Below are 15,375 nucleotides of genomic sequence, written 5' to 3' on the forward strand. Positions count from 1 at the left end.
AATGACAAAGCTTCAAAACACTTGAAGCAAAACTGACAGAACTTCAGGGAGAAATATGTAAGTCCCCAAGTGTAACTGGAAATTTCAATACTGTTCTCTTAATAAACGATAGAACAAGTAGACAAAATCAGTAAGGATGTAGAAGAACTTAACACCACTATCTAACAACTTAGTCTAATTGGCATTTACAGAACATTGCAACCCACAAGAGCAGAACACACATTCTTTTCATATACCCGTAAAACGACGGAAATGGACTTTATGTTCTTTCATAAACCAAGTCTTGATAAATTTAGAAGGACTGGAAACGTTACGGAAATGACAGGCCAGCCAAGAAATAAGCACCACTCGGAGGGTTGGAGTACTCAGATTTATTACGCTGGCGGGCTCAGAGGGGCTTCTGCTCCGAAATGTGTGCATGAGGTTTTATAGGGCTAATTACAAGCTTGGGGTATTCGGCCAATAGGCATGGAACAGCATTAGCTGCATCATTATCACAAAAGCAGAGGCAGGGAGGCAGCAAACCAACATTTCAAGGCCAGATATGTCTCTCTGAAAATCCAGCTGGCTAGCAAAAAACATGAGCAAGGAATCAGCAAATCGACATTTATTAACTTAGATTTACAAGTTAGCCCAGCAGAACTCAGATCAGTAATCTGACACTTGCTAAAATTAGATTTACGAGTTAGCCCAGCCCGGCTTTTCCTTTGCATAAATTCAAGTTAGAAATAAGCGACCAGAAATATAAATCAATACCTAAAAGAAATCTGTAAAATAATTTATATTTAGAAATTAAAAGATGCACTTCTAAACAACCCACAAATCAAATAAGAGATCACAGGGAAATTAGAAATATTTTAAATTAAATAAAAATTAAAACACGCCATAACAAAACTTGTGGAATACAGATAAGGCAGTGCCTAGAGGGGATTTATAGCTCGAAATACTTACATTAAAACAGAAGCGAAGCCGGTTTCCGGGTTGCGGGGCCTCGGCGGCAGCGGACGCCTGACCCGTCTCCTCAGGGGGCTGACCCGTCTCCTCAGGGGGCTGCTACCCGGGCTCCCGGCCGCCAACGCCGCCCTCGTAGTTCCCGCCATCCACGAGGCCTGAATCTCCTTCCTCCACCTAGCGTGCTCTAGCTCTGGCGCTGGACCCTGCACAGATTCAGGTCATATTTCCACTTCGTACACCCCCTAGGCAGTAGTAGCCCGGTCACAGTAGAGGCCCCTGGGCCCAGGCGCCATAGTAGTTGCGCTGTGGAAACCCTGAGCCTCCACAAGCTCTGCGGTTTGCAAACACGGCCTCAAGCGAAGGCAGTCTCGCGCTATTTCGCGTGCAGCGAACTGGTTACCACCGGCTCTGTGGGGGGTCAATGCCTACCGACGTGCTCCGCCTTGGGCGATCGCTATTGGCTGACGTTTTACCGCCAGCAGCAGGGGGGTGGGGCTTGCTTAGAGGCTGGGGCGTGGCCAAAAAAGAGGGCCTCTGGGAAAACAGGGGGCTGGTGGGAGTGTGGGCGTCTGCAGAAGCTAGCTATTCCCCACTGGAGCAGAGTGTCTGCCCTGAGGGTTGTTATGCAAGCTCATTTTGGGATGAGGGGAATGCGAGGGAAGGTGGGGACACGAGACCTCACACTAACCTCCAGAGCCCTTATGGAAAAGTTTGGAGAGCATCTCATGGTCCAGCCTTTCATATTTGGCAGCCTGCAAAGGCCAAGGGCTAGTTATTAAGCTGAAATGATTAACGAGGATGCTGCTTGCTTCTCAGTTTCTGCTGGGAGTGGGATCTTGGGGCTGGGTTTGCAAAGCATTCTGGGTCAGATAAGCTCTGCAAGAAACTCGAACCGCCCCTTGAGAAAGTTTAAGCGCTCCAGATTTTTAGGAATAAATCCACATCAGAGTGCAAGGGTAGACCACTACCCAGGACTTAGTACATCCAGAAATGCTTGCATTGCACAAGTCTGGGACATGACAGTGGAGTTTGCATCCTGTGCAGTGTCCTCTCCAGCGTCTCTGGTTGCAGGTCTTCCCCACAAGCTCAGGCAAAATGAAGTATGTGAGTTTCCACCTGTCCCCCTCCCACCTCCTTTTCTCTAGAAATAGCATTCTGATTTCTTGCTCAGGAAAAAGTTAAATTTTATTTATTGTCAAACAAAGAGATCCAGGCCAGATTGAGGATTCTAGGGTTCTCCCTTCAAGATATGTTTTGTTGATGCTCTGGAGGTGTTATTACTTCAAATATTGAAGATAGCTTCTCATAATGGGCCCTATGCTTGGGACCATACATGATTTACCCTGTTTTTATGGTCACGAGGACCATCATCTTCACCATCATTTTGTGAAGGAAATTAAACATTTGTGAGATCATGGGGCTTTGGCACCTCACCTACTGTACCTAATGGATAAGTGCCCCCTGCCTCATATTTCTGGAGGATGGCTAAGAAATCAGCTAAAAGATAGTCATTGACCAAATTACTTAAAAAAAAAAGATGTCAGTGGGTGGCAGTCCCACAGCCTTTCTGACTTTAACCAAGATATTTCCCTCAGACTAGTTCTTGCTGGATTATGCAGGCCTTCCCATCTCTTGGCTAGATTTTCTGTGATGAATTTTTGCCCTTGGATCAATTATCACATAAGGGACCTACAAAGGTCTTCTTTAAAAAGGAAGCCAGATTAAGTCCAAAGTATATAAAAAAGCAAAATAATAAATATATATATAGAAGTCTGTAACACAGAAATTGGACAAACATTACAGAAAATTCAATAAAACCAAAAGTTGGTTCTTTGAAATTGATAAACCCCTAGCTTGGTAGGAAAAAGAAGTAAGAAAAGAGAAAAATTATCAATATGAGAAATTAGTGGATTCAAAAGAGACAACAGATATTAAAAAGATGATAAGAGTATGAACAAATTTATACCATATTAAATAGAAAGGACAAATTTCTTAAAAGTCAAAAATTAGCAAACCAACAAAAACTTAAAAAAAAAAACCCAGAAAATCTTAATAAGCCTATATAGTCAATGAATTAAATTTATTAATAAAAAAATTCCACACAGAAAACTCCTAGTACAGATGGCTTCACTGGTGAATTATATTGATATTTAAGAAAGAAAAAAATGCACATTTTATACAAACCCTTTCCAAAAATAGAGAAGGGAAAAATTCCCAGCTCCTTTCATGAGACCACCATTAACCTAATACCAAAATGAAACAAACTTACTACAAAAATAAATACAAATAAATTTTCCTCTTGAACACAGATGCAAAAATTCTTAACAAAATGTTAGCATATCAAATCCAACCATGTACATAAAGGGCAATATACCATAATAAACACCAAAGTGTCATTTATGTCAGAAATGAAAGATTGGTTTAACACTCAAATAGCAACATAATTAGCCATATTCACAGGTGGAGAAAAACCATATGATCATCTCAATAAATGCAGAAAAAACACTTAACAAGATTCAACACCCATTCACAATAAAACCCCTCAGCAAACTAGGAATGAACTAATTCCATCAACCTGACAAGGAGCATCTTTAAGAAATCTACAGCTAGTACCACAATTGATACTGCAAGAATTATGTTTCCCCCAAGACTAAGAAGGTGGCAAGAAGAAGGCAATGTTGGGGGTTCCCACAATTTCTATTTAATATTGTATTAGGGGTTCCTAGCCCACGCAATACGCAAGAAGAACAGTAGAATTATACATATTGGAAATGAAGTAGTAGAATTGTCTTTATTCTTAGACAGCTTGTTAGTAAATATATAATATCCTAAGCATTCTATTTTTTCAAAAAGGCTACTAGAAATAATAAGTGAATTTAGCCATGTTAGAAGATACAAAAGACAATACACAAAATACACAAATATAAAAAATCATTTGTATGTTTAAATAACAATTTAAAACCAAAGTTAAAAAATTATAATAGAATGAAATAATATGAAATATTTAGGGATAAGTTTAACAATATAGGTGCAAGACCTATACACTAAAAACTATAAAACACTATTTGGGGGGCAGTAATTAAGTTTGTTTATTTAATTTATTTTTATTTTTTAAACAGACATACTGGGGATTGAACTCAGGACATCATGCACGCTAAGCACGCACTCTACCACTGAGCTATCCTCCCCCACTAAAAACTATAAAACACTATTGAAAGAAATTTTAAAATGTCTAAGTGGAAAAATATTCCCTGTTCAGGGATTAGAATTCTCAGTATTATTAAAATGTCATTCCTCCAAACTCATCTGTAGATTCAATACAATTCCAAACGAAATTAGAAATTGACAAAACTAATTCTAAAATTTATATAGAAATGTAAAATATCTAGAATAGCCAAATTTTGTAAAAGAAGACAACATTGAAGGACTTCCACTATATAATTTTAAGATAATTCAAAACTACAGTAATCAGAACAGTATGGTATTGGCATAAAGTACACATATAGATTAATGGAACAGAATATGCAATAAAGAGACAGGCATTACATTACCCACATACATGTTGTCAATTTATTTTCAACAAAGGTGCCATGATAATTCATTGGGGAAAGGAAATCCAACAAGTGGTTCTAGAACAACTGATACCTGTTTGGAAAAAAATTAACTTTGACCCTTTCTTCCACACCTTACACACACACACACACACACACAAACTCAAAATGGATCATAGACCTCAACTTAAAAGCTAAAACTCTAAAACTTCTAGAGGAAAACACAGAAGAAAATATCTTTGTGACCTTAGGGTAGGCAATGAACCATAAAAGACAAAAGTTGATAAACTGAACTTAATTAAAATTATAATATCTTGCTTTTAAAAGAGCAGATGAGGAGGAAAGCCACAGACAAGGAGGAAATCTGTAGTACACAGAGGTGACAAAAAAAAGTTTTATATCCGGAATACATAAAGAACTCTTACAACTGAATACTAAGAAGATAATCAACCCAATTTTTAAATGGGCAAAATATTTGAATAGGCATATCACAAAAATTACACAAAGGTCTGCACATGAGAACATGCTCAACATCATTAGGCATCAGGAGCATAAAATAAGTTAGAGATTGCTACGTACCCACAGAACAGCTACGAGTTAAAACACTGACAATAGCAAGTATCAGTGAGGATATGGAGCAACTGAAACTCTCATATGTTACTGGTGGAAATTGAAAATGACACAACTATGCTTTAAAAACACTTGGGCCATTTCCTATAAAGTTAAGCTTCTAGTCACCATATGACCCAACAAGTCCACACCTAGTACCCAAGAAAAATGAAAATACATCTCCACATAAAAACCTGTGCATGTATGTTCAAAGCAGCTTTATTCATGATAGCCAAAAGCTGAAAACAACTCAGAAATTCAACAAGAAATAAATGGATAAGCAAATTGTGATCTACCCATCCCATGGAATACTAATCTGTAATAAAAGGAAGTAATTATTGTTACATACAATAACATGGATAACTCTCAAAAACACTATGTTGAATTTAAGAAACAGAAGCAAAGAATGAATGCTATTTTTTTCCATTTATATGAAATTCTACAAAAGGCAAAACTAGTCTGTAGTGACAGTAGATTAATGGGATAGGGAATGATGGCAAACAGGCATGAAGGTACATTTTCGTGTGATGGAAAAAGTCCATATTTTAATTGTGATGGTGGTAAAATAGGTGGTGTGTACATTCACTGAAACTGATCTAAGTGTACTTTTTAAAAGGATGCACTTTAATGTATGTAAATAAAGTTGATTTAAAATACTGTAGATTAAATTTGTGGAATATAATAAAGCAACACTGAGGAAAATTTACACCTTTGAATGCTTACAGTAGGATGAAGAAATGTTAAAATTAATGATGAAGTTAGAAAAATAACAAGAAAGAAAAAAGGGGAAAGAAGAAAAGAAGTAGACGGAAATGATAAAGAGCAGAATTTATTGAAACAGGAAAAAAAGAAAATTGAGAATTAACAAAGCCGAAAGTTTGTGCTTTGAAAACAATAGTATAAATAGAAAGACTTCTAACTGTGCAGCTCAGCACCTTAACTTTTAGTCATACATGGCTAATTAAAGTTAAATACAGATTAACTATAATTAAATACAATTAATGTAGTTCCTCAGTCACCTTAGCTACATTTCAAGTGTTCAACAGCCACATCTGACTAGTGGCTACCTCACTGGACCAAGCAGAATAGAGCATTTCCACCATTGCTGAAAGTTCTCTGGGACAGCACTGTTCAACCAAGTCTGACCACAAAAAAAAAAAAAGACATGTACAAGTTCCCTGCCCTCAAGAAATATTTATTCTCATGAGTGAAAAAGACAAATTACACAAGAAATTATAATATGACAAAAATGATAATACACTCCAGTTACATGGGGAACCATGTAGCAGGAAGCCCAAATTTGCATCACCCTAGAGGGTCCCTTAGAGGAAGATATTAAGATAAGTATGAGTTAGCCAGACAAAGAGCTAGAAAGGCTTGGTTAGAAGCCCTGATCCCCTGGAAACAAAAGGTGACGGTATCAAGCACATCTACCCATCACAATCTGGATGTCTTACCACCTGAATTTCAATTCTACCCAACAAACATTGACTTGATATTTATACAAAGAGAAAGATAAAGGTTTGGAAAGGATCTTGACAGCATGGATACACGGCAAAAAGCACATTTCCTCACCTTGTTAATGAACATGGGTAGGCAGGAAGAAAATGGTGGTTATCGGCAGCTTGCTATTATGTCCTGACCACCTGAACCCACTGCCGACCAACCATGCTTCCCCCATGGAGAGGACTGTGCTTGACAAGTTCTAGGTATAACAAGGAGGATGTCATGGCTGGACACAGTGATGAAAAGACAAAATCACATGTAAGAACACAACATCCACTTACCCTCAGCACTGCCTCTCAAGAGGCCATGGAGCTCAGGGTAGATGGGACCCAGAAAAGCAGATATCATTACTTCCCTTCCTTCTCAGGAAACTGGACGACGATGGTCCACACTTTCCAAAGTTCAGGTAATTAGTGAACAGATACGTATTGACACTTCTGTGTTCTAGACTCTGGAGATACAATGATGAACAAGAGATTCTTTTTGACTTCAGAAAATACAGGGAAAAGTATATGGTGCCATAAGAAGGGTACCCAGTCTACCCTTGAGGGGTCAGGGCAGGCTTCCATGAGAAAAATGCTTCCATTATATCCATATACTGTCTAATTATATGCAATACCTCATTACCTTTCAGAAACCTGGTAAGGGGAAAGTTGCCTGGCTACACAGGAAAAAAGAACATTGATATGGAGGCCAGATCTGTCAAAGTCCAAGTCAGGTTTCCCAAGCATTGATGTGGTCTCTTTATAGGGTACCAATAAAAACAAACATGATAACAAGTCCAGGACTGAGTGCAAGATTCATGCAACCCATAAATCTTGAAATAACAACAGGAAGCCCAGGGCAGGCCAGATCCTGATCTGCCCTACTGCTTTGTTGAAATTATCCTGGCCCATCGCCAGCTCTTGGAGGTGGAGGCCAAGCAAAAAAAATAAAGTGCAAATACACACACACACACACACACACACATATCTCCCAGGAGCACAGCAGTGAAACTGAAGGCAGAGTTCATCTACATCTAGCCTAAGCAAGGAGGCTGCAGAAGGGAACATGAAATTTGCAATGCAACCTAAGCTGGCTTCTTAACCAAGAGGAAGGGAGAGGGATGGATGAATGGATGGATTCTTAGAAAGAATAGCAGAGGGAGAAGGGGAGAATGTGCAACAGAAAAACCTCTAGGATAGAAGAGAAAACTAGCCTCTTGTGGGCAAATGGTCAGGAAATATCTTTGGTTAGAAATCAGCCAAGTACACCTCCCTGGAGTTGACCACATGACATTTATCTCCAGTTTTCAACCCAAACCAAGGTCATGCCATCAGGGTGAATTCAAAGGAAACATTTCCGCTACTGTGGGGAAGTCCATGCTAACTTTATTGTGACCTGAAGGATGATCAACTGCTTTCAGGACAGGGACTAAGAAAGGGCTGTCATGGGGAAAGATCAAAAATGAGACCAAAGCAACCACGACCACAACAAAGAGAGAGAGAGATAAAGAGAGACTTAGAAATGCACACCCACTTGCTTTCGGATGAACAGCTTGAGTCAAAGTGGTGTTGAGGTGATAGATGTTACATTGTAGCCAAGAACCCCAAGAACTAAATAAACACAGTGGTTTTCCTTTCCTCCCAATAATTTAATTGCTGCAGCCTCTACCTGGTGGGAAAGGGGTGAGAAACAAATCCTAAAATACATGAAGACTGACTTACTGTATATAATCCAGTCAGATGATTTGTCTCTCTCCTTTGTTTTGAATTTGCTTGAGTAGGTCTGAGATGCAGTGGTGAAATAAAAAGATGGTTTTCGGCACCTTGGGAAAATTCCACCTCTTTTTCCTAATCCCTTCCCTTGGCCATCCCCTACCCTGTTCCTCATGCTAACGGAGGCTTCCCACAGCCTCTTTGGTCCCTTCTTCACCAGTCACTGACAAAGGGGTTTGACAAGCATCCTTTCTGTTATTTGTCCTACAACCCTGTGCAAGAGTCACCCAAAATACCATTTTTGCCATTTTACAGATGAGAAAACTGAAAACAAAGAAGTAACATGACTCATGTAGTAAGTGGCAGAGTTCTAATAAGAACCCAGGTCTTTTAACTCTGGTTTCAGAATTTCTTCAACACTGGATAAATAAAACGAATTTTCTGTCAAAAATTTGTGCCAAAACCTAGTAGCTATGTAACTGCTACCTAAAAGTGATCCTTCTAGACTAAAAGCTATGCACGATACATCCCCAGTTGGTTGAAGTATTCCACTTACATATGTGAAATCAAAAACACCAGTCACTTGGAGAAATGGCTGAACTATAATGCCACTTATCTAATAATTTTTTTTGAGGATTGTAGTGAATGTTGTGATATGCCACCCAGATCACTGCATTCAGACTTGAGGCACATTCATTATTCCCCCAGCTTTGGGGAGTATTGGCGGCAGCTGACAGTGCTTAGCTGAGTCACTCTTTGCTGGGAACTGCCCTCAGCTGGTGAGAGTCACCTTGCCCAAGGTTATGCCGCACTGGGAGAGCCAACCTGCATCGATTAGCGGATGAGCAAGAAAGGCCCGGTTAGTTCCCTTGCTTCAAGGTGAGAGGATTCTGAAGGGGTCATCCCAGCTTTAGAGCCACCCAGGGATCTTGTGCGGCCTTCCTCGTGATGGTATCACATTTCAACTCCTCCCTCGGCCCATTCCTGCTTCTCTCGTCCCCACCACAGGTGTTGTTTTTGAGAATGTCTGCACACACATCCCAGTCTCCAGTGGATGTCTTCCAGTGGAAGCCCACCTAAGGCAAGCACAGTGTGACTAGCACTGTGAGCTGTCTTTAAAGGACTTGGCCTAGTTTGGGAGGCTAAGAAGCAAAGGGGCAATTACAGTAGAGAGTGGTAAGTCTACAATGAAGCAACACATCCTGGGGAAGACCTGGGATGGGGAGGTGTAAATTTCAGTCACAGAAAATAGCATATTCCCTGATATTTTTAGTTATAAAATATAGACGTCTTTGGTTTTATCTTATTATGTTGGTTTTGATGGCCAGGGTGGCTCTGGTAATCCATTTGGGAGCGTAATGTCACACAGATATGAGGAGAAAATGCCAAAGGACCAGCTTGACAAGATCAAGGCTTGACATTTATATGATTTCAGGGAACTGAGGACTTTTTTCTGTCTATTTCTTTGAAATGTTTTTCTACCGGTTTAGGGCAACCTAACCGCTAAATTCCACCATGTTTTATCCAAAAATTCACGGGAAGTATCTCATAAGTGCTTTTTGTACTGATAGTTGGATTTATTCCTGGAATTAAGGTTTGGGGGGATGACACAACAATTATCTTGCAGAAATAATCTAAATTTGTAATCATGAATGCATAGTCTTTTTCTCAGACTGTGATGACTAGATATATTGGGATTCCAGCATGCCCCCAAAGCATGTGGGGATAGAGGGGTGGGGGGAAGGCGGGAAAGGAGTAGAGAGTGGGGACTGAGGAGCTTCTCAACTATAAAGACTAAAAGGACATGATGAACTTATCTACAAAACAGAAACAGACTTGCAGACATAGTAAACAATCTTATGGTTAGTGGGGAAAGGGGGTGGGAAGGGATAAATTTGGGAATTTGAGATTTACAAATGTTAGCCGCTATATATAAAAATAGATTTAAAAAGTTTCTGCTGTATAGCACAGGGAATTATGTTCAATATCTTGTAATAACCTTTAATGACAAAGAATATGAAAACAAATATGTTTATGTCTATGCATGACTGGGACATTGTGCTGTACACCAGAAATTGACACATTATAACTGACAATATTTCAATAGTAAAAATAAAATTAAATTAAAAAATAAAGGGAAAAAAAGACTAAATGATGTTTAAACTCATCTTCAAAAGGCCTCAAATGGCTAAAATCACTTTTAGGCTGGTTTCTCCCAATCTCTGGAAGGTATATTTTACTGGTTTGTTTTGAGGTCAGTAAATCACTAGGCTCTGTTGTTGTTGCTGTTGATGTTTTTTAATGGCTGTTCTTTATACTCCCCCACCTCCTCCAAAATAAGTGGCAATGATGATGGTGACAGATAGGTAGATAAAATAACAGCTGACATTCATCTTTAAAACCTCTGGAGAAGACCGAGCGGCCCCAGAGTCCTGTATCTTTAGCCCACCCATATTGGGGGTTTCTCCAGCCAGGAACTTCCTATGAGAAGGAGAAGGGAAGAATATCAGAGGCAGAAAACCTTAGTCAATCAGAGAAGACATGAAAGATAGTATCTGCCACTGGTGTAAAGATTGCACTTTATCAGCCCTTAGAGAACTCAAAGGTCCCTGGGGCACTTCGTTGTCATAGAGGGGTTTTCTTAGGGTAGGGACTTCCCCACAAGTCTCTGTCAAGTTTCCCTCTCTGTCTTTGCCAAAAGCCAACGGTCTTACTGTTCAAATGAGCTGCGTTTTGTTGACCATTGGATGTGTGGTGCTACATGCATTAATTCAAATATAACTAAGTGGAATTTTTTTTCTACCCTTTACTTCCAGGTGGAGAAAAATTTGCCTCCCCCTCCAAAATATACAAAATAAACAAAATTTCTAGCATCCCAGGATGAGTAAATACTCAATCCAAACTGCTATAATTTTTGTGATCAATTTCTAAATTTTTTCTATGGATTGACCCTATTTTGGAAGAAGCAGCATGGTGTATTAGATTCTGACTATGAATCTCAGGTCTACCATTTATGGTCAAGGTGACCTTGAGCAAATCATGTAGGCCCCTGAATCTCAGGTACTTTCATCAGTAAGGTGGGGATTCTAATGTCTGTGTCATTGCAGTTCTTATGAAGAGCGAATAAACTGTTTTTGGAACACGTGATTCATGTGCTTAACAAATGACAGAGTCTTGTTATTATAAGTTTACTGACTACAAATAGTCATGGGAAAAATTCAGTTATTGAAGAAAAAAATTGAAAAGGTTCTTGATGGCTAAATCCCATTATGTGTAAAACAGCACTGTCTGACAAGTTGAATTCTACAGATGCTTTCAATTCAGATTTTCTATGAGTCAGTTTTAACTAGCATATGAAAGAAGCAGACAGACAAACTTATTTTTATATAGAACTTAAAAAATATGTTTTGATAGGAAATTAGGTAAGTCAGAACATCACATCTCCCAGCATTTTGACTAATTAAAATGTAACCAAATGTTGATCTTAAAGTGTTTGAGTAACAAGAAAATCAAAGATTTTAAAGTATAAAATTCCATTCCCTTTACCACAAATGTCATTATAGCCCTTATCTGAAAAAAATGGGATAATAATGTAATTAATGATTTGGGTTGTTATGAGGAGTCCACTTTTAAATAAATGTAAATCATTAAGCATAAGGACCTGGCATGTAATATGAGCAAACTCAGGAGCAGCTATTAATATGAGCTATTATAGCAAAAGCATTTCTATACACTCCCTGATTTTTGTATGAATGGCTCCTTCATTCACTGATTAATTTCATTCACCCAGTATCTACTGAACACGTGTTGTTTACCTGGCACTGGCTAAGTCACTGGGAATGGGGACGCAATGGTGAAGGCAAAGTCCCTTCTCTCCTTGAAGTCTCAGCTCTGTGGTCACCTCCTTTCAGAGCCCTTCTTGATCATTTAGTCTAGGTCACACCTCCTCATCCAACACCACCACACTGTCACCCCTTTGGGTCATTAGACTTTATTTGATTCAAAAATGCTTATCACTATCCCAAACTCTCTTGTTCATTTATTTGCTTACTGACTTCTTTTCTGCTTACTATCCACTGACTCCACCCCAACCCCCACAGAACAAACACTCCATAAAGGCAGGGACCATGACTTCTCATTTACCACTGTGTTCCCTGCACAGTGCTCGCTATTACTCACTCAGTGCTCACATACTTCAACCCAATCTGAATAGCAAAATTCCAGAGAAGAAAACCACTTGAAAAATTAATTTGCTTTTCCTTATGGATTAGGTTGATGTGTGAAATTTATGAAGAAAACCTAGAAGAGTTGAGATCATTTAACTTACAGAAACTTTAAAAATGGCCTTTAATAGTCTAGAAGCCTGGGTTCTTCTCTCATGCTGTGAGACCATGTGGAAGTCACAGCCTCTCCAACCACATCCTTGTCTGTAAAATGGGAAAGATGATGTCCATTCTGACAAACCCTCTCATAGGACTGTCATGTGGCAAAATACAAATAGAGCTAGCATTAGGACCCTGGCCTTTACAACATGCTTTAACATGCACTTGCCCAGCTGAGTCTTACAAAAGTGACCCTTTGGAGTACATAAAGGAGGGATTACTTTCATTCTGTTTTACAGAAGAGGACACTAATATTAGAGGGTTCTAACTCTGGTAAGAAAAGAAAGAAGGAAAAGAGAGAAGGGGGCAAGAGAAGGGTCAAGCAGCATCATTGCAAGATGCTGTTGTTCACCTCACTCCCACTTCCATTATCTCTTGTGATCCTCTCAGTCACTCTCATTCCATTTTATAGATGAGTAAGCTGACATGCAGAGATTTAAGGTAGTGGTTTGTCCACAAGTAGCCTACCGGTAAAGGAAGATGACTAGCTGTGAGGCCAGTCCTTTGACTTCAAACCCTACACTCTTCATTTTCACCATGTTGCTTTCAAGAAATGATCAAGGGCATGAAATTTGGCAAAAGAGAAATATGCTATGAAAAGAAAATTAAAATCACTTAATCTCTTTTTTTTAATAAATAATAAATAAATAAATAATATAAATAAAAAATAAATTAAATAAATAAAATAAAAATAAATAAATAAATAAATAAAAAGGAGAATTATCAACTCTTTCTTTGTTCCCAGGTTTTTAACTGCACGCTGGGGGAAAATGTATATGGAGTAACATAAGGATTAGCTGTGAGGAAGAATTTAATATCAGATACAGTGTTTTAGCCACTAATGAGGTTATGAAAGATACTTCTGGAATATGATTTTAAGATGTCTTTATACCCTGACATCAAACCTTCCATCATGCCAAGGAAATTTGAATGAGAGTCTGTGAAGAGACAAAGGGATAGAAGTCAAGCTTCCTAGTTGTGATACTTGACATTTATAAAATGGTACTATATTTTAAATTCATAAAGGATATGTTTCTACACTTTTTTTTTAATGCAGAAGTGAGTAACACAGGAAGTAACCCACAAATTCCCCTCATAAGCCCCTGCCCTGGAGACAATCATGAACAACTTGATATTGTGCCTTCTGCACTCTATTTGTTTATCTAAACTTTTACCTAAATGTGATCATTCTCTACATACTACTTTCTCACCACTTTTTCCACTCCATATGATAAACAATGTTCCAGGCCAACAGATAGATCTGCCTTTTTCTTTTCAACAGTGGACATACCATAGTTATTCTTTTCTTTATCTTTAAGAATTTAATGCATAATATATTTTCAGAAGACAGATAGATTGCTTCACCAATTTCTTTTCATTCTCCTGTCCAGTTTCAACCACCCACAGAGTTTTAGCTGTTCCTACTTTATAGGTGTGAAAACAGTCATTTCTTTCTTTCCCAGAAGCTTTGGTCACTTGGTCCCCTAATTCTGTGTATGTAAGAAATACTGACATGAAATAAGTATTCATTTCTAGAACAAAAAAAATTCTCCAGGTAAAGGTTATGCTATCTTCTGTTTCACCCAGAACTTGTGAAAAAATAAGATCTTTATTGCATGAGGTTCAAAATCAGTATCCCATGGCCAGAGAATTGACCACAATCTCATATCATCGACATACTTAATGAGTTCTTATAAATCAACTAAAGGAGTTGAAATTTTATTCTGGAGGCGTTGGCTATTTATGGGGCCTGAATGAATTTTTAACTGGATAAATGATATAGGAAGATCTCACTGGCTAAAGATAATGGTTTAGAATGAGGAAAACCCAGGGGCAAGGAGACCCAGTTGCTCATGAACAGGAAGTCTTTATTAAGGTATTCTAACCAAAAAACCAGCCCAAACTAGCCCTATTCCATTCCTAACCAGATACTGAGTTGTTTTTCAGAAACAACAGAATAAAACTAAATCATACAACCAGTGCATGCACAGAGGAGAAAATTTTGATCTCAATTAACACCCAGAAACCAAAGAGCCAGGACATGACGAGAACCTGAATGCTGGAAACCTTTCAAAAGGAAATGGTCCATTGTCCAGGGAGATCCAGTGCTGAAGCCCCCTTTACCATACCTTACCATGAATGGCCAAGTTCCAAAGCTCTCAAATGGAAACCTGCTCTACACACCAACCCATCCTCCCCTAACTCATAAAAATTTGACCAAACTCAAGACTGGGGAAACAGATTGAGAGCCCTGCCTCCTGTCTCCTTACTGGTTGACCTCTCAATAAACCCTTTTCTTAAAAATCAGTGCTATAGTATTGGTTTCTAAGTGCATTGGGCAGAAAGCCCCTTGCAGTAACAATATTAAGTATTACACCTTATTAATACTTTACCTTTACTTTTAAAAATATTACTTTATTTAGTTTATTAAGATATTAAGTATTGTTGGGGCAAATTGACTCAGCATTGATATCATCACTGCTGACAGAAGTTTTGTAGGAGAGCAAAACGTACCACCTCAAAATGTCTCTCTGGAATGTGGATTATTTCAAACTGAAAAAAATCAAGACCCAAAGGATTCAGGAAGAAATTTTGACTTTCTACCTTCAAACTGCCCGAAGAAGGTAGATAAAGGATTTGTTCCAGGATGGGAGCTATCACCATATATAACAATAG

The sequence above is a fragment of the Camelus dromedarius genome, chromosome 23 (genome assembly GCF_036321535.1).
Source record: "Camelus dromedarius isolate mCamDro1 chromosome 23, mCamDro1.pat, whole genome shotgun sequence".
NCBI classification, from domain to species: domain Eukaryota; kingdom Metazoa; phylum Chordata; class Mammalia; order Artiodactyla; family Camelidae; genus Camelus; species Camelus dromedarius.